At 45.7% G+C, this 21,637-nt stretch overlaps 1 protein-coding gene across 1 annotated transcript in view; it reads left to right on the forward strand.

The window, feature by feature from the left end:
* The window catches only part of LOC311234558 (uncharacterized protein), a gene marked incomplete at its 3' end in the record, with an annotated part of 108,630 nt that overhangs the window by 31,098 nt on the left and 55,895 nt on the right, over positions 1 to 21,637 (forward strand). The window lies entirely within an intron of this gene.

Here is a 21,637-nt window from a genome sequence, read left to right on the forward strand (position 1 = left end):
TCTTAGTCGAATGCACAATATATATAAAAAAAAAGTGTCACTCTTTCCAAAAGCAAAGAGGCCTATAAGCGTCGCTAATGGCGCGCATACCAGCAAGGCTAACTGCCTAAGAAAACGTTAATCTTGCGTTTAAAAAAAAATAGTGGCGTTGAAAGAATTGTGCGTTATTTAACTTTGACAGCCTTAGTAGCAACTAGGGCTGACCCTTATTCGTCGAATAGTCGACTAATTGATCGAAAGGAGCCGTAGTCGACTGCCAACCTCTTAGTCGAATGCAAAAAAATATATATTATAATATATATTTTCTTTTAATTTTATCATTCTTTTTAAAAGAAAAGAGGCCTAGAAGCGTGGCTAACGCTAATGGCACACATACCAGATGCTAACTGCCTAAGAAAACAGGCACCGAGGCACTGAAAGAGGATTTCACCCATCTAACTGAACACACTAGACTAGACAAATATCAAGATGTATCCATCAGTGGACCAATTGCATGCTTTTGCAGAGGACAAGAAGCCTTCCGTCGACTCCTTCAGACATTAAGAAGCCCAAATGGAATGATAAAATAATAATATAATAATAATATATTTTTAGAAAAAAAAAATTGTTTTGGAAAATGTAACCACTCAATTATCAGAATTTCTGTCTCTGACCATACCTACACTGCCTTCTGTATTGTTGTTGAATGATGTTTCTCAGTTATCGACCTCTGTACATGTAAAGAGACTCATTTTGGCGGGTCTTACAGCTGCCAAAAAGTTGATAGTGTCACGCTGGATTCAACCGGATAAAATGTGCCGGAAGGTATGGGTTCTTACCTATCTCGATGTGATTTATCTAGAGATATCCACTGCACAAATTTTAGGTGTTAATGAAGCCAGCATAGCAGTCTGGGTAGCTGTGGTGGAGAAGATAAAGGAACGCATATAAATTTGTAGTTTTCTGATGTTAAATGAAGTAGTGGATGTATAGTCCATGTGGGGGTCTGAGGGGGGGTGGGAAGAGCGAGGAAGAGCGAGCAAGAGCCCATGTATTGTATTTAATTATTATAATTTTTTTTGTTATGTCTTTTAATCTACATTCATTCTGATTTAATTACTGGACTGTCATTATTGTTATTATTATTTCTGTTATTGTCCTGTGATTTATCATTGATTATTACTGTTACTGTATTGTTTGTCTTGTTTCATGTTAAAAAAGGGAAAATAAAAAACATTTGTTCAAAAGATAATAATAATAAAAAAATTTGATCTACTTTTTCTCCCCATTTTTCTATTTTTCTCCAATCCCAATTTCGTATTATCCAATTCTTCCCTCCCCAGTCTCGAACGTTGCTAGACCATGCCTCCCGCTGGTCGGCTGCAATGTGGACGAAGCCTTGCATCACGTGTCCCCTCCGCGTGTATGCTTTACCCAACGCAGTTGTGCGATTTGCTAATCTGATTGGCCACTGACGTTTCTGGTCATGTGACATGTGCGCCCAATAGCGTGACGAGCTGTGTCGAACAGCCTGCAAAGCACCTGGCGTTCTATCGCCATGCTCTAAGACAAACTCTAACCTTAACCAACTTCGAACGAGTGCCTAAGCTTAACCGTCGAAAGAACTTGCAGTCACACGATTGGTGCACATGTCGCATGACCAGAAACGTCAGTGGCCAATCAGATTCGCAAATCGCACAACTGCGTTGTGTAAAGCATACATGCGTCCCCTCCGGTACACGAGGAGACACAGCCGTCGCATCTTTTCACCTGTACAGCGCGATCTCTCAGTGGCGAGGAGTAACGCGTGGGAGGCTCACGCTGCCCCCGATACTTCCTGATTCTGCTGTACAGGCGCACCAACTGACCTGTAGGAGTCACTGTCCACAACGTCCGATCCCCACCCACCGGCTTTCCCACCCCCTAATACTGCCAATTGTATTAGTATGAACGACCAGCCAAGCCGGAAGCAATGCCAAGAGATGGGCTCGAACCCAGCATCTCCTGCGTTAGTGGCGAGCGCCTTGCCCACTGCACCACTTAGCCGTCCCTTTTTATTTTTTTATTTTTTTTATTTTTCAAAATCCAAATCCTTAGTCGGGGACAGCCCTATTAGCAACACTTGTAAAACTGACAAACAAATTCCACATTACAGTCTAGGGCTGCTCGATTATGACAACATTTATAATAACGATTATTCTTATTGATATTGAAATTATTATTAAACATGATTACTTATTGATTTGAGAACATCAAAGGGCTTGACAACTTACTTTTCATGTGACTGCTTGGAAAGACGGCTGAGGGAATAGACCCCATCGGGGGCTGGCATGCGTTAACACCCCATTATAGGAGGAGACTATAATGAAACATCTAACACACTGAAAATGGTGTTAGATGGACTTAAAGTGGTAAATAAATTGGAGAAGGTGGGACACATTATTTATGAATATGGTGCTGAAAGATTTGGAATCATTGAGAGAAAGAGGGTGGAGAGATGGCAGTCAGTTAGGTCCAGACGGCAGAAAGAAATGGAGAAATGAGTGGTGAAGGAGAGGAGACGGCTAAGTGGAGAGCGGCGTAAGTAGATGAGAAAGAGATTTATACAAGATGTAGTAAGTGGAGTCCCCTACCAGGTTTATACAAGCTGTAGTAAGTGGAGTCTCCTACCAGGTTTATACAAGCTGTAGTAAGTGGAGTCTCCTACCAGGTTTATACAAGCTGTAGTAAGTGGAGTCTCCTACCAGGTTTATACAAGAGTGCCTGATGTACTCTGACGTTTTCTCATTAGAAACGGTTGCCTCCGTTCCGTCCTGGCCAGCTTTCACACTACCAACCGCTACCAATCTCGTTTCGTTCCCGAGCACACTTGAGGGAGCAATACCCCGATGTTGGTAAAGCTGACACTGCCACACACTGTAAAAACTGAGTGTCATCTGGTAATTTTTTTATGATTATCAGCTAATCTTTTTTATTCAACCAAAACTGTGTAAATGCAATTCATAAATGGTTCAAATTAATTGAATTCAGCTCGATTCGATTTCAAATTGCACATAGTCTTTTTTATTATGTATAGGTTACTAATAATTATTTAATAAATATTAATTAACCCCAATCCCAGTTTTTACAGTGTAGGATGGCGCTTCAACCCTTCTTTGCTCTCCGAGAAAGCATTTCGGGATCAAATGATATGGAATAGAATAGAAATACTTTATTCATCCCGAGGGAAATTTGGCACTACAAATCGCTCACAGTAACCAGTAAACATTTAGGTAGACAAAAACAATGAGATCTCCACTAATTTAGTTCATGGAAACGAATGATACCGGTGAGGTCTCTGACGCTACATTGTGGGAGTCTGATCATGGCAGAGGAGAGGCTGATTCTTGCTGTGTCTGACAACCCAGTAATATACGACCTAAGGTAAATACGACCTATAGCGCAGGTGACGCAACAATAAGCGCTCCCTGCGCTTTGGAAGCGCTCTGGGCATTCATATTTTTTATATCCAAAGCTTTTTAAGACTGCGGCAGAGTTACACATGCATAACATTAAGTGGCTGGAGCAGTCATCATAACTCGGCAGTGGAAATAGGGGTTTGTAACGTTAGCGTTATAAGTATAACAACTCCAAAATTACGCAATGAATCAACACAGTACTATAACTATAACGGCGCTGTTAAGGTGGTATTGAGAGGGCACATTATATCTTATGAAGCCTCTGAAAAGAGAGAGAGTAAGTGCTTGGCTCAAATTGAAACACAGCTTCCCTCGTTGGAGCAGGTTACAGACTTACAATCCCAAACGGACCTAAATAATATTTTAAAATTGAAGTATGAATACAACTCTATTCTGGGCAAGCAGGTTAGCACGCTGATTCGCTCCCCAAACCACCTTTTCAAGTGGTCCCGGTTATCCGTCCCCGGGGACGGAACGCAGCGTTCTCATTACACTACTTTTGGGGCAATCGTGCTCGGAAACGGCCCTGGATGCCTAGTGAGAAAGCACCCTCAGATTCCTTTACCAAGAGCTTGGTGTGCTCAATTGCTTTGGATAGTTTTAAATGATGAATAACAATGACGGCGAATTGCTTTGGAATGCTGTATGTATGTATCCCAAATTAACGTTCAGACGGCCCGTCTGCGGGCAGTCAGCGCCTGTCGGCATCGCTCCGTTATTGTCCCTCAACCAATACATAGGTTGAATGCCATATTTTGTCGTATTTATTACAGTATTATTATAATGATTTAATTCAGAAGATGTCTGTAGGATCAACGTTATTATACTGTACACACATGAGGCATTAAGAACACACACGACTACAACTACAAGCCTCAGTCAATAAGCATCATGAGTATTCACGCTGCGTAATCATCAGCGGGGTGCCAAGCACGTAGCACGGTCAAAAGCCTACAAGGTTTTGATCCAGAGTTTTGAATGCGAGCAATTGTGTGATGCAACCATCACTCAAAAGCGTGATGCCGACAGACGGCTGTAAATGTGCGGTGACGTGGGGCGGGCCGTCGGGATTTTAAGAGGTTAAAAGATTAATGTAAGATGAATAGATCTGGAGGCCAGGCCTACATATATAAAATAAAAAATAAAAATAATTCAACCTGCTTTATTGTAATATACAACGTGAGATTCGATCTGCTTTGCGCTGCGTACTAGAGGGGCACGCAGCTCAATAACCATTTGTAGGCAGTTATAGTGTTATGAGTTTTAATAAAATCATGGAACATAATTGTTTGTCCATGTACTGTTATTCAGCAGTAGGCTATTATGAGCTAATTAAATTAGGTAGATTGGACATTTTGATTAATTATATCAAACAGGGAACTGAGAAATTCGGTACTACTGATGAATGAAGTTATTTCATAACTATTGAGTAACAGACAAATGAATGAATGACACAAAATGCTATGGATATGCCATATTGTGTGTGTGTGTCCGCCCAGAGGGGTGCTCCTCTGTTAACCTTTTAACGCCCGGAGCCCTATTTTCTGAAAATCTGCCTAAAATACATACCTAAGTAAATGGAAGATTGCTCCACTTCTACACGGTCCATTTGCATGTTCTTGGTATCTAGGGACATCTATGGACCTGAGTGACTGTATTCCCAGTGTCAGAAATATTGTGTCTATTACTAGGCTTGCTTAAATTGTGATGAAACTAAGAAGAATATGAATTATGATTTTCTTTGCATATTTACAGTGAATAACACCATGCTAAAAATGGGTTAATCAGATTTTTTTTTCACCGCGATCACAACGTCTCTGTATGTGTGTTTTTAAATGTCTTGGTGTCTGGTTTGACGAGCAACTAACCTGTGCCGTTCATATAGCAAGGACATTGGGAAAAGGTGAGAAAGTGATACATGTCATGATAAGTTTGTCTGGTAGTGACTGGGGGCCAGACAGGGGGACTATGATATTGATAAGATCAAGCTTTGACTATGATATTGATATACCAGGCAATGATAAGATCAAGCTTTGACTATGATATTGATATACCAGGCATTATAAGATCAAGCTTTGACTATGATATTGATATACCAGGCAATGCTAAGATCAAGCTTTGACTATGATATTGATATACCAGGCAATGATAAGATCAAGCTTTGACTATGATATTGATATACCAGGCAATGATAAGATCAAGCTTTGACTATGATATTGATATACCAGGCAATGATAAGATCAAGCTTTGACTATGATATTGATATACCAGGCAATGATAAGATCAAGCTTTGACTATGATATTGATATACCAGGCAATGATAAGATCAAGCTTTGACTATGGTTTAGAAGAGGAGGATAAGAGTGGAATCGCTTCTAGTGTAGGAGCCGATCTACAGCAAGAAATGACAACCCATCTTGGTATTTTTACAGATGGATCTTTCTAGAGGACAGTAGGAGAGCAGGTGTGGTGTGTACGTGGTGCAGCTGGATCTAGAGGACAGTAGGAGAGCAGGTGTGGTGTGTACATGGTGCAGCTGGATCTAGAGGACAGTAGGAGAGCAGGTGTGGTGTGTATGTGGTGCAGCTGGATCTAGAGGACAGTAGGAGAGCAGGTGTGGTGTGTACGTATACCTCCAAAAGTTTTTCGACGCTGTTAATCACTCCATTCGGATTGACAAGCTAAAAGCAATTGGTTTTGATAGTACATCAGTGAGCTGGATGCAATCCTACCTGGAGGGGAGAGAACCGGGCCCTATTCCCCGTACCTGGCTAACTGAGTTAGCTGGATAATTTTCAGCATAGCTTGACTTAAGCCAGACATTTCCGTTCCCCGACGTCGGATTTTCTAAATCGCCATGGTAACAGATCAGAACGTTTGAACCTGGTCCGGAGCAGGGTTAAGTTCAGTTAGCTGGATGAACCATGGCCACACCCTCGCAAAGAAATGCCAGCTCGCTTCCTGAGATAATTATCACAGATGTAGATGTGTAGATCTGCATTATACCATTCTGAATTATGGTAAATATAATCTGATTGATTGGGGTAATGGGGGACTTAACATTAGCCTATAGATTATGCATTTAACTTGTCGGCGAGGCTATTGAGCCGTACTGTATTGTACCCATTCTGCAATCTGTTAATAAAGTTTTAAATCAATCAATCAATCAATGCCGTTAGAAAATCAGGATTTCTGCGATCGACACCTGCTGTCTTTTCAGCTGAGGCGGCCGCACGCAATGATCCTTAGTATCAAGTCTGGTTCGAATTAACGAGACTGAATCCACCTTCGAGGAACAGGGAAAGCGCAGATTCAAACATCAGGTTAATTGAATCTGGATAATGGTACTTTTGATCGACTTAGTTGAACCAGGTACGGGGAATAGGGCCCAGGTGGAGGTAAACGGTACACTACCCCCCCCCCCCCCCCCCCCCCCCCCTCCCCTCCCAGTGAGATGTGGTGTTCCACAAGGAAGCATTCTAGGACCATTACTGATGACATGGCATCATCTTGTGACTGCAACTTGTTCCTGTTCACGGACGACTCAGCCCTGCTGGTCTCTGACAAGAACAAGTTACAGGTTGAAAAAAACCCTCAGCTCTGAACTCGGCAGAATCTGAACCTGGCTCACTGATAACAAACGATAGGTTATGTAGATAACCTAGTTATATTAGTATTGGCTGAGCGTCCCGCTCTGAGCCTTATGATACCCCTTATCTCCTATGATACCTACTGTATCTCCAACGAAACAACTACATGCACCCCACCTGTATGGGGCCCCGCCCCTATGGTGGCATAGCCCATATAACCGTGACTCTGGTCACCAAACACCCTTCCTCGCCAAATCCCGTCCCAGGAAAAGATCCCTCAAGAGGGAACTCAGGGCCGCGCAGAGCGGGACGCTCAGCCAATACTAATATAACTAGGTTATCTACATAACCTATCGTTATATATCGTATTTGCTTTCGCGTCCCGCTCTGAGCCTTATGAGATATGGGGAAGAGCGGACGCGAGACCCGACAAATGTACCCCCTGAGGACCCGTAAGCCCACATCAAGGGGTGCGGGGAGCCCTGTCACCCCATCCTTCCTAATGAAGGGGGGGCGCAGTCAACTCCACCTGAATGCGAACAAGAGGGAACTAGAACCCCTTGAACACACCGTACAGGCGGAACCACGTGTGACTCAACACACTGTGGCCCATACCCATACACTCCTGCTACCCGACCAAAGGACGGGAAGCAGGAAAGGCCACAGACCCCAGAACCGCCTGGGAGACAGAACCCCCGGTCATGTCCATGAGGTAAAACCTTACAAAGGGGCCCGGGGAGGACCATGAAGCCGCAGCACAGATGTCCTCCACCGAGGCCCCACCCAGGAGAGCGGCAGAGGCAGCCACCCCACGAGTGGAGTGCGCCCTGATGCCCCCAGGGGGATCCTGCCCAGCCAACGTGTAGCAGAGGGTAATACCCTCGCACAACCAATGGGACAGGCGCTGCTTCGACAGTGCCTTACCAGCACGAGCCCCACCGTAACAGACAAAAAGCTGGTCGGTAACCCTGAAGTCCTGAGTACGGCTGAGGTAAATCCCCAAAGCACGGACTGGACATGACAGGTGAAGGCCTGCATCTAACTCACTAGTGTGAGGAGGAGGACGAAAAGCCTGAACCACAATATCCCGGGAGCGGAAGGAACTCCGGATATTCTTAGGCACGAAAGCAGGATTAGGTCGCAGAGTGGCACCGCAATCGGTCCGAAAAGACAGGCACTCTGGACGTACCGAGAGAGCACAGAGCTCACCTACGCGTTTAGCGGAAGTGACAGCCAGTAGGAACGCGGTCTTGAAGGACAGCTGTCCCAACGGCGCCTGCTCGAGCGGCTCAAACGGGGCCAAGGACAACCGACCGAGGACCAACTGAAGATCCCAAGTCGGAGCCAAGTAGCGTTGCACCGGCTTAACGCGTCGAGCGCCAAGCAGGAAACGCTTCACAAGAGGGTGGCTGAACAAAACAGTCTCCTCAAAACCCTCATGATAGGAGGATATAGCTGCCGCATATACCCTCACCGTCGAAGCCGACAGCCTACCAAGAAGAGACTGGAGATAACTCAGAACAGCATCCAGGGGGCAGGAGACTGGGTCCCCTTACACCACTCATGGAACGCACGCCACCTGCCCGCGTAAACCGCGACAGTGGAGGGAGCATGCGCACACCGGATGGTATCAACCACCGAGGGATCCATCCTCTCCAGACTCACCCTCCCACCAGCCACACCACCAGGCGTTGACCCAACACCGGAGGCTGGAAAAACACTCCGTTGTGCTGTGAGAGAACTTGTGAAAACATCGGCACGCAAACAGATCTACCGAGGCCTCCCCGAACCGATCCCAGATCTGTCTGACTATGTCGGGGCAGAGTTCCCACTCGTCGCGACGAAGACCGCCCGAGACATTATATCCGCCCCCACATTCTCCGTACCAGGAACGTGGAGCGCCCTCAGACTGCGCAGCCTGCGGGATGCCCATAGCAACAGTTCGCGCGCCGCCCGGAGCAGGCGGGCGGAACGAGTCCCTGCCTGTTGATATACGCCACCGCCGTCACATTGTCCGTCCTGACCAAAACGTGCCTGCCTACCACCAGGCGGTCGAACCGTTTGAGGACCAGAAGAACCGCCTTCAACTCCAACACATTGATATGCAGGGTAGCCGGGCCAGCATGACCTGTCCAGCTGCCCCCCACTGCATGGGTCCGACACATCCCTCCCCAACCTGTGAGAGAGGCGTCGGTGAAGACCGTGACGTGTGAGCCCCTGCTGCCCATGGGGACCCCAATGGAGAGGATACCCAGCCTCTTCCAATGGGCGAGATCTCCCCATATCGAAAAAGGAACCGTCAACATTTCCTTTTGTCCCTCACCGGATCTATTCTCAAAGAGAGAAACCACCTCTGTATCCTCCTCATAAAGAGGAGGCCAAGAGGAACCACCGTGCGAGCAGCTGACATAAGGCCCAGCAGACGCATCACCTGCAGCACCGTAACCGTCCCTCCCAGACGGAGACCCTCGAGTGCGCGACGGAGATCCCCCCGACGCTGCTCCGAGAGGGTCGCAATCATGGGCTTCGACCTCAATGTCAAGCCCAAGTATACTCCACCTGTTGACTGGGAAGAGGGGTACTCTTCTTCCAATTCACAGCAAAACCCAGGCTGGTGAGGAATTCCACCACTAGCCGAGTATGAGACCTGGCAACCTCCTCTGAACGGCTGAGGAGTAGAATGTCGTCGAGATAGAATAGGACTCGTATCCCCCGACGATGTAAAGGCCCCAGAGCAGCCGCCACGCACTTGGTGAATGTGCGGGGAGCCAGAGAATAACCGAACGGCATTCTGTGGTACTCGTACGCTACGCCCTGAAACAGGAACCGTAGGAACTTCCTGTGAGGAGGGAAAATAGGAATGTGAAAATACGCATCCTTCAGGTCTATGGAGGTGAACCAGTCCCCCCTCCTGACAGCAAGCAGAAGGAGTCGGACGGTCAACATCCTGAATGGTCTCGCTACAATCAACCGATTGAACGCGGACAGATCCAGTATAGGTCTGACCCCCCCTGTTTTCTTGGGCACCAGAAAATAACGGGAGTAGACGCCTGACATTGCGTCCTCGCTCGGGACCACAACGACGGCCTGCTTCGCCAACAGAGATTGGATCTCGTCGGCCAGGGCTGTCACTGCGTCTGACCCTAATAATAGGGTCGGCACCAAACCTGAGAACGGAGGATGGGGCTGTGCGAACTGCAAAACCAGCCCCGCCTCTAACGTTCTCCGCATCCACCGATTCAAAGGGCATTCCCGTCGCCATATGTGAATATAATCCCACATCGCCCCCGCCGTCAACTGACGCTGGGCCGCAAGGAACAGTAGATAGTTGGCCCGGTCCCCCCCGTCGTGCAAAGCACCCAAGGGAGGACCCCGACAGAAAGGGCCGGTTTGATACGGGAGGAGCTGTCATCAAACTTGTGGACACACACTCGCCCCCTGAACACCCCTCCAGCGCATGCTGAGGAGTTGTTCCGCAGCTAGACACGCAAGGCATGATGACCCCATGGGCTCCTACACGCCGAAGCCCTGCAGTGATATTGCTACCACTCAAATCACGCTCGCCTCTCCTTTGCAGACCACTGCCGGTTTGACGGGAGTGGCAGGCAACAGCGCGATACCCCGCCTGGCGAGGGCGAAGCCGGGGTAACCCCTGCTGAGCATTCAACAGAAGAGGCACCGAGTCCCCCTGCTGACCACTGGAGCTAGTGGCAGCTGTAACACCAGGTTCCACCCACCCACAACCTGCGGTGTAGGAACCACGCGACGACGGAACATTCTCACGGACAGACCCAGGCTCAGCCATCAACTGGGTGTCAGCCCCTGCCCCCATGAGAAGCGAAGAATGGGGCCGCATACGCTTCAATGAAGGTTCGCGGCCCGCAGCCAAAGGAGAACGCTCAGAGCCCCGCTTCTGGGGGTAACAGAGAGAGGATTGAACGGGGAGCGGGCTGCTCGCGGCAAAATGACGACGGGTTGGTTTACCAAACCCGAAATCACCCAAAATGGCCGATCCCTCGGCCGCCAAGGCTTTCGGCCTCGCGATACCCTGTTGACTCTCCAACCAGGGCACCACTGGCGGGGGAAACATGGCCGCCTGTCGAGGATCTCGCCACAGTCGTTGACGAGACCGTGCTCCCACCTCTGGCTGCACAGCGTAAGGCGGTGTAGGACCCAGATCAATAACCGCCTGCGCCTCCACAGAACGCACAAAAAGACTATCTGTGGAAAAAGGAGTCGTGAGGAGAGAAAACCTATCCTCTTCCCCAAGAGGAGACTGCTCCAACCAAACATGCCTAACAACCAAAGTCGATAGCATCCGAATCCTCCCCGCAGTTATAGCTTGCGACTGAGTCAAGATCTCTATAACACCACAAACATGAATCACGTTTACAATGTCGGTTGGACCCAAAGACCTACAACCCGACGCCATCTTGGATAGGAAAGTAGCCAGCTGAGCCATAACACTGGCCGCCGCTAAATGCCATCCTGCAGCAGTATACCACTCATTCGTCCATACTGCCACCCTCCGAGCCGATATGCTATCAAGCATCGGCCGGGCGGAACGTCGTTCATCCCCGCCTGGGCACAGAAAAGAAGCTACCTGGCTGCTTAGCCAAGGTACCCCCGGCCTGCACCCCGTTGTCAGCCCCTTCACCCGTAAAAAAGGTAAATGGAGCTCAGCGAACCCCCCCACATCCACCACCGACTGACCTTCATTAATGAAGCTGGCAAGAGGAGGGAAAAGCGGAATCCCGCGGCGGGGATTATTAGACATTCCAGCGTCAACATCAGTGTCAGCAGAAAAAGCAGTAGTAGCATTAGCGTCAACAGCATGTTCCAGGATCGCCAGGACATCGCCCACTACAGTGGAACGATCGCCAAGCCGCCCCGGCCCTGGTGCCGAAACATACTCCACAGCACGACCAACACCGACATTGATGCCTACTGACACCTTGTACGCTGCCCCTCGGTCCGTCGCCGTCAGCCGAGGAACCACCAGCACAGGTCTCATGCGTCGCCGAAACAAGCTCCGGAGAATCCAGGGAAAAACAATCCTCCGGTAAGCCCTCAACATTACGAATCTTCCTTAATCTTTTCATCCTGCTAGTTAACGTATGGTGCACGCAGCCAGTACGCTGGGACGAAAATAGAGGAAGGGTGTTTGGTGACCAGAGTCACGGTTATATGGGCTATGCCACCATAGGGGCGGGGCCCCATACAGGTGGGGTGCATGTAGTTGTTTCGTTGGAGATACAGTAGGTATCATAGGAGATAAGGGGTATCATAAGGCTCAGAGAGGGACGCGAAATCAAATACGATATATAACTATCATTACACCACCTGGGTAAAACAGAGTCCATTCTCTTTGGATCAAATAACAAACTCAGCAAAACCAAAACTCTGTTACAGTGGGTGACAATATTGTCACAAGGAAAGATGAAATTACCTACCTGGGTTCCATGCTAGAGGCAAATCTTTCCTGTCACAATATGGCAACCAATGTACGGTAATAAAAAAAGTCAACCAACGAACAAGATTCTTGTACCAGATCTCCTCTCTGGTAAACAAGAATACCTTGAAGACTCTAACAGGAGCACTCATTCAAGGGACATTGACAGACATTTATAACAGACAAATTCTGCCGAAGGCTCAGTCGATCTTAGACAGCTCTGACCATCCCAAAGGTCAGTGAATACCACGATCACAACACCTGAGGGAGCTCCACAAATCATGTGAAACCCAGATTCGGCTCAAACAAGGGACTAAACACGTTTAGCATTTATGCCACATCAATGTGGAACGCCCTACCCAAAGCTGTAAAGGAATGTGAATCACTACCCACTTTCAAAAACACTCTCAAAGAACACCTACGGGAGACTGCAATTCGAAACTGGCCCCTACAAATGTCCTAACCCAGTTGAACAGTAAAGACCAAGTATGGCTTTGTCAGTATTCCAATGTACAGTGTGTGTGTCCCCCCCACCTCCAATGTACAGCCCCACCCAACCCCACCCCACCTACCCAACTTCCTCCAATGTACAGTTTCTATGTCAAATGTATGTCAGTATTCCAATGTACAGTGTGTGTCCCCCTACCCAGCCGCCAGTTTCTATGTCAAATGTATATACACTCTTTTTCTGGAATTTTTTTGTATCACAAACAGTACTGTATTTGCAAATCTGGTATGTCATAAATGTATAGATGTAGCAGTACTGTCTATCTGTATGTCGTGTGTGTCATTTGATGAATTGAAAATGGGGGACCCTGATGTAAACAAGACGAAAGTCTTTCTCTGGTCTGCATCCCCTTAACAATTGTATGTATTGAGCTGTACTGTACTGTACCCATTCTGCAATCTGTTAATAAACTTTTCAATCAATCAATCAATCAATCAATCAATCAATCAATCAATCAATCAATCCTCTCTTGGAGGAGTTTGTCCCCCCCCCCTCTGGCAGGAGATATAGGCTCCCCAGGCTAAAGAGCAACAGATTAAAATTTTCGTACATCCCCAGGGCAATAAATGCACTTAACTTCCTTTAAAATGACAGTAATGCATTTTCATTTTCCTTTCCTGGTTGGATTTCTGTAAGATGTGATGTTTCTTGTGTTGTGTTATTATTTGTTGTTGTTGTTGTTGTTGTTGTTGTTGTTGTTGTTGTTGTTGTCTCTACCACTGCTGCAAAGCAAATGTCCCCTTGAGGGACAATAAAGTCTGAACTGAACTGGTACTACGACTATGCTTGCACCTCATGGTACCAAAGCACATCAAAGGCCCTAAAAACAACATCACAAAACAAACTGGTCAGACTACTACTTGACCTTACTCCTAAAACCAACCTTACCCCTGCCCACTTTGACAACCTAGGATGGCTTAGAGTAGACGACAGAGTACAGCAACTTGCAATGGGCCTACAAGATACACTACACCAGGGGTTCCCAAACTTTTCAGGCCGCGACCCAAAAAAAACTGTGTCAGAGAGCCGCGACCCCCACTATTATAGGAGGTAAAAAAAAATGTTTTATTAATAAATGGAAATGTATGGTTGAAACATGCAAATGTTCAAACGCACACACACTAATAAGCATTGGAGGCTTTTAACCAGGGCCGGACTGGGGAAATCATTCAGGCCAGGAAATATAGTGCAAAATATAGCCCCAGTCAGGCCACTTTTTAAGCAGGGGGTCTGGGGGTCCCCCACCAGGATTATTTTTGTTACAAAGACTTCATTTCCTGCATTCTGGTGCAGGAATTTTTTTATTTGTACCCTTTAAATGCCAGTGGTTGTGATGGCATCACAAATTATTGTTAACACTTTCGCGGCCACTGGGATGAGTCTAATTAATCTCAAGAGGACCAGGGAATGTAAACATACTAAATCTATACTTTATAATATTGCTATCTGTCCATTCTCATTGTCAATTGAGTCCATAAACTGTCCCTTCAAAATGGCTTAAAGAAAAAAAAATTCATCAATAGGTTCTCATTTTATAGCGCCGTGAATATAAGCGTTATACGGGATTTGGTCTAGTATATTTTCTGGAAGGCTAGATATAGGGCTAATAGCTGCTAACGTTATAACTAGTGCTGTCAGGCGATTAAAAAAATGTATCTAATTAATTACAGGATTTGTAATTAATTAATCTAATTAATCGCATTTTAATCACATAACCATTTTATGCCTGATATTCTATAATCATATTTCAAATTGCATGTGTCCAGATGGCAGAATTCAGTACTGTATCTACAAAACCTTCTGTTTAATCATCTTCCATCTATTAATTTGCTTAGATTTTTCAGGTCTGGTCAATTTGAGCATGGTGTTATTCACAGTCAAAGATAAAAAAAAATTATTGATATTCTCATTTGGTTCATTACAATTGACTCAAAATAAGATTTTCATTCAATCAATCACAGCGCAGATTGATTGATTGAATGGAAATGTTATTAATTAATCTAATTAACGCGATAAACTGACAGCCCTAGTTATAACCAATGGCATTTCCGTTTTACAGATGTTACAGAAATAACTCAAACTGCATATGATCGGCACGATCCCAAAGCATGTATGCATGAAAGGGGGGGCGGGGGACATCGTTTCTGATTATCGATTACCAATAACCGCATTAGCCTCATAGGCCGAACGCCTGGTTGAGTATCATAATAATGCCCGATTGGGCTGTACTTTATGTGAAAAAGATCTTACCGTGGTCCGGGCTGATCCCCCCCGAGCATTTCCCCGTTATCGATCGCCATCTGGTAGATCGATATGTCCATTGGCTGATGATAAATCCCCTCATTGCATGGTGAAATCTGCGATGCAAAACGTAATCCAAGGTACAGGCTGCAGATCCAGAATCCAGCTACTGGAAACTCAAAAAAAAAGATTGCTCCCTTCAGCAACAGTGCACACTGCATTATCACGATAGCGCCCATAAGAGGATCTGGCCGGTATTGCACCTTCTCGAATTCAAAGAATAGGGTAAATCTGCAGTGCCGCTCGGCGACCTTGAATAGGTTATTAAAATGGAATAAAAGCAATAACAACTTCCCACGGATATATCCGTGCTTCTGTCCACAACGGTTGGAATCGAAACACGGATATATACGTGGCCCGTCCCGAATGTGTTAAAAAAACAGGCTAGCATATGTATGATTAGCAACAACACAGATTTTTATGGATTTTCAGTTTTTTTTATTGATAAATACAATATTTTATTCAACTTCAGCCCTGATCATAACACCACATATTCATTTTATAATTCTAACCCTTTAAATTCCAGTGTGTGTGATGGCATATATTTGCAATATATCAAATGCAAAGTAGATTTTTCTGGGGGGGATTATTACAGGCTAGCATGTGTCAATGATTAGCAGTTTTTTGTAAGGGTCCCGCCTCCACCAATCACATGCGGCTCCCTTTGTGTGTGTGTGAGAGCAAGAGAGAGAGAGAGATAGTTCTCCAACTTCTGTGAGTTGCAGTGATCTCCTGGTTGTTCCTCACCTAGGTTATCTAACTATTGCGCTGGTGCAACTAGAAACACTGGCCTGGCCTGCTTCTAAGTTCAGTGGCCTGACTGCATTAAAAAAAAAAATTGGGTGGGTCGCGACCCCGACTTTGGGAACCCCTGCACTACACCACTAAGATACCTATGTACATGTCAAATTACTTCCCAAAGGTCAGTGAATACCACAACCACAACACCAGAGGGAGTTCCACAAATCATGTTCAACCCAGATTCGGCTCAAACAAGGGACTAAACACGTTTAGCAATTATGCCACAATAATGTGGAACGTCCTACCCATTGCCGTAAAAGAATGTGAATCCCTACCCTCCTTCAAAACCGCTCTCAAAAAGCACCTATGGGTGGCTGCAATTAGAAACTGGCCACTGTAAATGACCAAATCCTCCCCCCAACCCACCTAACCCCCTCCAATGTACAGTTTCTTCCCCTTTGAATGTATATATTTTTTTATTATCTCTTTTTCTTAAACAGTACTGTATATTTGTATGTCTTGTATGTCATAAATGTCTTCATGAATTGAAAATGGAGGACCCTGATCCTGATGTAAACAAGATGAAAGTATTTTTCTGGTCTGCATCATCTTAGCAGTTGTTTGTATCGAGCCGTACTGTATTGTACCCATTCTGCAATCTGTTAATAAAGTTTTCAATCAAGTCTATGTGCGTGCAGGAGTCCTGAGACAGTGAGACATGTTTTCTTAGAGTGCAGCAAACGCAGTCTTGGAAGGGAAGCGTTCTATAGAACTTTGTCCAATGTGGGAGTTAGGTCCTTTTCTTTCTCTTCTTTCTTTGGCCTGAGTGAGATTCACCAACTGATCACTGAAGCAGTTCTGAAATTCTTGCACGACACAGACTTCTATAGGAGAATATAAAGTGCTGCTTATAAATATAAATGGGGGACCCTGATGTAAACAAAACGAAAGTATTTTTCTGGTCTGCATCCCGTTAACAATTGTTTGTATTGAGCCGTACTGTATTGTACCCATCATGCAATCTGTTAACGTTTTCAATCAATCAATCTGCTTTAGAAAAGTGAACATGAGTTATTTCTCAATCTGTCCAGCGGAGGGCAGTAATGCGCCATACTGCCGGACATTTCAAAGAAGAAGAAGAGGTTCCCGCAGTGAGTGTGGTCCTGCTGGCGTGAACACTTAAGGCAACCTACTTGCGTTCAGCGTTTCTCTGATTGGCCACGACGCCCATGTGACCGCGGCAGAGAGGCAGAGCGGAAATAGGCTGCTGCTCCGGCGAAAGAAAGACAGGCATTCTATTGCCATGCTCTGCGACAAACTCTAACCTTAACCAACTCCGAAAGAATGCCTAAACTTAACCCTAACCTTAACCAACTCCGAAAGAATGCCTAAACTTAACCCTAACCTTAACCAACTCCGAAAGAATGCCTAAACTTAACCGGCGAAAGAAAGACAGACGCTAGTTACGTTTATATAGAGAGGCGATACATTTAAATGTAAACGTAAAAAAAAAGAAAAAAAAAATGGCGTTATTCGAACTTGTCACCAACTGGACATTTCCACAGGCTCCACAGCAAGGCGGCGAACGAGTTGAGCTAACCGTCGATGTTAAAACAGGGGGGATTGCGTGTGGCAACCTGTGCGCCTCTGCCGCTCCGCTCTGGCGCTGCCGCGGGGGCGTGCTAGGCGTGGTCACGTGGGGCGCTGAACGCAAGAAGGTTGCCTGAAGTAATGAAGCTGCTGCAGAGTGCTGCTGCTGCTGCTGCTGCTGCTGCTGCTGCTGCTGCTGCTGCTGCTGCTGCTGCTGCTGCTGCTGCTGCTGCTGCTTCTGCTGCTGCTGCTGCTCCTCTGTCCTGATCGCGTCTATGCCTTCTACAACGCTGTTCAGTTTCCGGGTTCCTCTGATTGGCCACTAAGCCCACGTGACCCTACGCTAGCACGTAGGGGCATGCGCATGAGCCGCGACAAGCCCCTTCAATGACAGAGCTCTCATATTTGCGAATGCATAAACTATATCTTAAATTATGGTCTAATATGGCCGTCGCTTATCAATGACTTGTTTTGTTTACATCGGGGTGAACGCTGTTGCATTCGCAAATATGAGAGCCAGCAATACGCAGCTCCAATTAACCTAATTTATACCGTAATGAATCATTAAAAAAATATACCATTAACTGGAATATGTTGTTTCTTTACACATATGTTGGATTATGTAATTGGTTTGTCATGACAAACCAATAAAAAATCGCTACTTTACATCAGGGTGAACGCTGTTACGCTGCCACCACCCACTTCAATGACAGAGCGCTCATATTTGCGAATGCATAAAATATCTTAAATTATGGCTATGTGTCTAATATGGCCGTCGCTTATCAATGACTTGTTTTGTTTACATCAGGGTGAACGCTGTTGCGCGCCACCACCCACTTCAATGACAGAGCTCTCATATTTGCGAATGCATAAACTATATCTTAAATTATGGCTATGTGTCTAATATGGCCGTCGCTTATCAATTGACAGAGCTCTCATATTTGCGAATGCAACAGCGTTCACCCTGATGTAAACAAAACAAGTAATTGATAAGCGATATGAGAGCTCTGTCATTGAAGGGGCTTGTTGCGGCTCATGCGCATGCGCGGGCGTACGCGATAACTGGCGGTGATAAGGGGGGCGTGCTAGCGTAGGGTCACGTGGGCTTAGTGGCCAATCAGAGGAAACCGAACAGCGTTGTAGAAGGCATAGACACGTCCTGATCGTGTCTCTAGTGGGACTGACATCTGAGCCCCGTCCTCCTGGTGATGGAGGCTCGTCAGGTAGTGACTGACATGCAGGGTTAGAAATTAAAAAAAAAATTCAAGGGCTTTTTTTGCCCCCCTTAATTGATTTTCGGGGGCTTTTTTGTATTTCGGGGGCACTGCATTTTTATGATAAACGGTAGGGGTGGGACTGTTCACAAAATGGACGGTTCGGTTCGTATCACGGTTTTGGGGTCACGGTTTTCGGTTCGGTTCGATATACGTTAATTTTTATTAAAATCTAAACATGCTTCTCATTTATAAAAAAATAAATAAAAAGGTTTACAGTGTTAGTGTTTACAGCCTTAAATAATGTTTGGCACACAAAGACCGAACTGACTGAAAAATATAGGCTACATTTGTCAAAGTATTAACTTAGTGCAAACAAACAATATGCTCAGCCAGCACTAGACTTTCCTTTCTTTAATATAAACACAAAAAAAACTGTCAACCATGTTTAAATTCCCTGATTGTCAGTTCTTAATGGAAAGATTCGTTTTCTGCTTGAAATTATTATGTATCTGTCTACATTTATTTAGACTAACATTATTTAAATATTGAGTGCAACTGTGGTGGATTACGTAATTCGGTGAGTTGGAACTATCTATGGGTTGGCGCCGGGTCCCCACGGACATTTTAGCGTGTGGCACCTTCAGCTCCGGTAACGTTAGGAGGAGATCATAACATCAACAAGCAGCACGAAAGCGGCAATAGTCCCGGTTGGAGTTAGTAAAACACAGTTGTATGTTAGCCTTCTTGGATGTTGAATAAACGCCTATCATTGTCTTTAAACACCCCGCCTCTCAGACTCCCATTTCCTCCTCTGCTACAGTAGCTAGTAGCTACGGTGACATTTCATTGACTGTACAGTATTAGCTTGCAAGCTGCGTCGGGCTACCATAGTTAAAACGTGCGTTGTGTTGTACAAACTGCTAACGCTATGGCAAGATGTGTGTAGGCCTATGTAATGTTAATGGCTATGTTTTTAAAGTCGTAATGAAGATTGATTTATATTGTGCATGCCATTTTTACACAAACTGACTAGCACCTGGCTGCAGTGCTGCTGCTGCCTGCAGCCAGTGCTCACCTCTCCCGGCTCCGCCAAATGATTTTTTTTATTTGCGCGTCATCTGAACCGTACGATACACAGACGCTCCATTACCGGATAAATATATATATATATAATTAGTAAACTGTCGGGGGCATTTTCTGCCCCCCTTAACTGATTTTCGAGGGCATTTTGTCCATTTTCAAGGGCATTATGCCCCAAGCCCCCGTTAATTTCTAACCCTGCTGACATGTGTTTTCTAGCTGTATGTCTTCAGTGTTTGAGGGGAGTTCTCTGCTCTTACTGTGTTGTTAGCAGCGTCCACAGCTGCTTCTTGCTCCCGGGGCTTGATGTTAGCTAGTAGCATAGCCAGTCATTAGCTCTCTCTCTAGTCTGGTTTCCACTGCTCCTGTTTAGTTGGGGATGCTATTTGTTTTCGGTCTTGCGCCACGTTCATTGCAATAGTTACTATTATGTGGTATATTTCGGTAGTTTTCCCCCTCTGTATCTGGGGCTAGTGTTCCCTTAGCTGCGGCTAGTGTTAGCTTAGTCGACTAGATGGCCTTCATTGTCTCACATTTGATTTGATTGGTTTGATTGATTGAAAATTGTTTAACAGATTGCAGAATGGGTACAATACAGTACGGCTCAATACACACAATTGTTAAGGGGATGCAGACCAGAGAAAGACTTTCGTCTTGTTTACATCAGGGTCCCCCATTTTCAATTCATCATAACATTTATGACATACATCACATACAGATAGACAGTACTGTTACATCCAGACACTTATGACATACCAGATCTACAAATATACAGTACTGTTTAAGAGTACAACGCCTGTCACATAGACCCTGGCGTTGGAAACTCTGATTAAGAGACAGAGTTTCTAAAAAGAGAATATATACATTTGAGGGGGAAGAAACTGTACATTGGAGGGGCCTGGGTAGGTGGGGGGGGGGAACTGTACATTGGAGGGGGTTGGGTTAGGACATTTACAGGGGCCAGTTTAGAATTGCAGTCTCCCGTAGTAGGCCGTATGGTGAAGGCTGAGAAGTGGCTAGAAAACGATTCTCGTTCCCACCTCTGCGAATTACACAATTTTCACTCTGGGTGAAAGATATATTGGTGTAGATTTAGGAACATAAATCAAAATCAAATCAAATCAAATTTATTTATAGGGCCCGACAACACACGTTAATGTCCCCATGGGCCGTACAGGTCTTCTTTAAACAAGTCAAGAAGACAACATAACAATAAGTCAAGAACAGAACAAGAACACCATAGGGTCCAAACATTTTTTAGATGAATGCAAATAAATGAAAGAATGCAAGCACTCCCAGACATACCCCACGCGAAGGTAAGGAAAAACTCACTAAAACCTAACAATAGGGAAAAAAAGCTCCACAGGCAATGTGGAGGAGAGAAACCTTAGAAGGGCCGTTCAAGGGGGGATCTCCCTTCTTAGATGTCGGTGATAGTAGTGTTGCAGACGGACAGTTGGTAAGCATGCACTCATGTGTGTGGTGAAACACAGATGAGTGCATGCAATAGCAACTGTACATTTTGAAAAATTAAAGATAGAGCTAATAGCGATAGCAACTGAACATTTTGAAAGATTAAAGATAGAGTTGATAGCGGATCTATTTGAGGCACAGGGGCGGCGCAAGAGGGTCACGTCCTCCCCGTCTTAGTCACGGGACATTCAACACTCCGGTCGTTGCTCAGGGACAGCCGGAGACAGGGGGAAGGGGGGTGGCGCAGA

Source organism: Notolepis coatsorum (assembly GCF_963971535.1).
Source record: "Notolepis coatsorum genome assembly, chromosome: 9".
Taxonomy (NCBI): Eukaryota; Metazoa; Chordata; class Actinopteri; order Aulopiformes; family Paralepididae; genus Notolepis; species Notolepis coatsorum.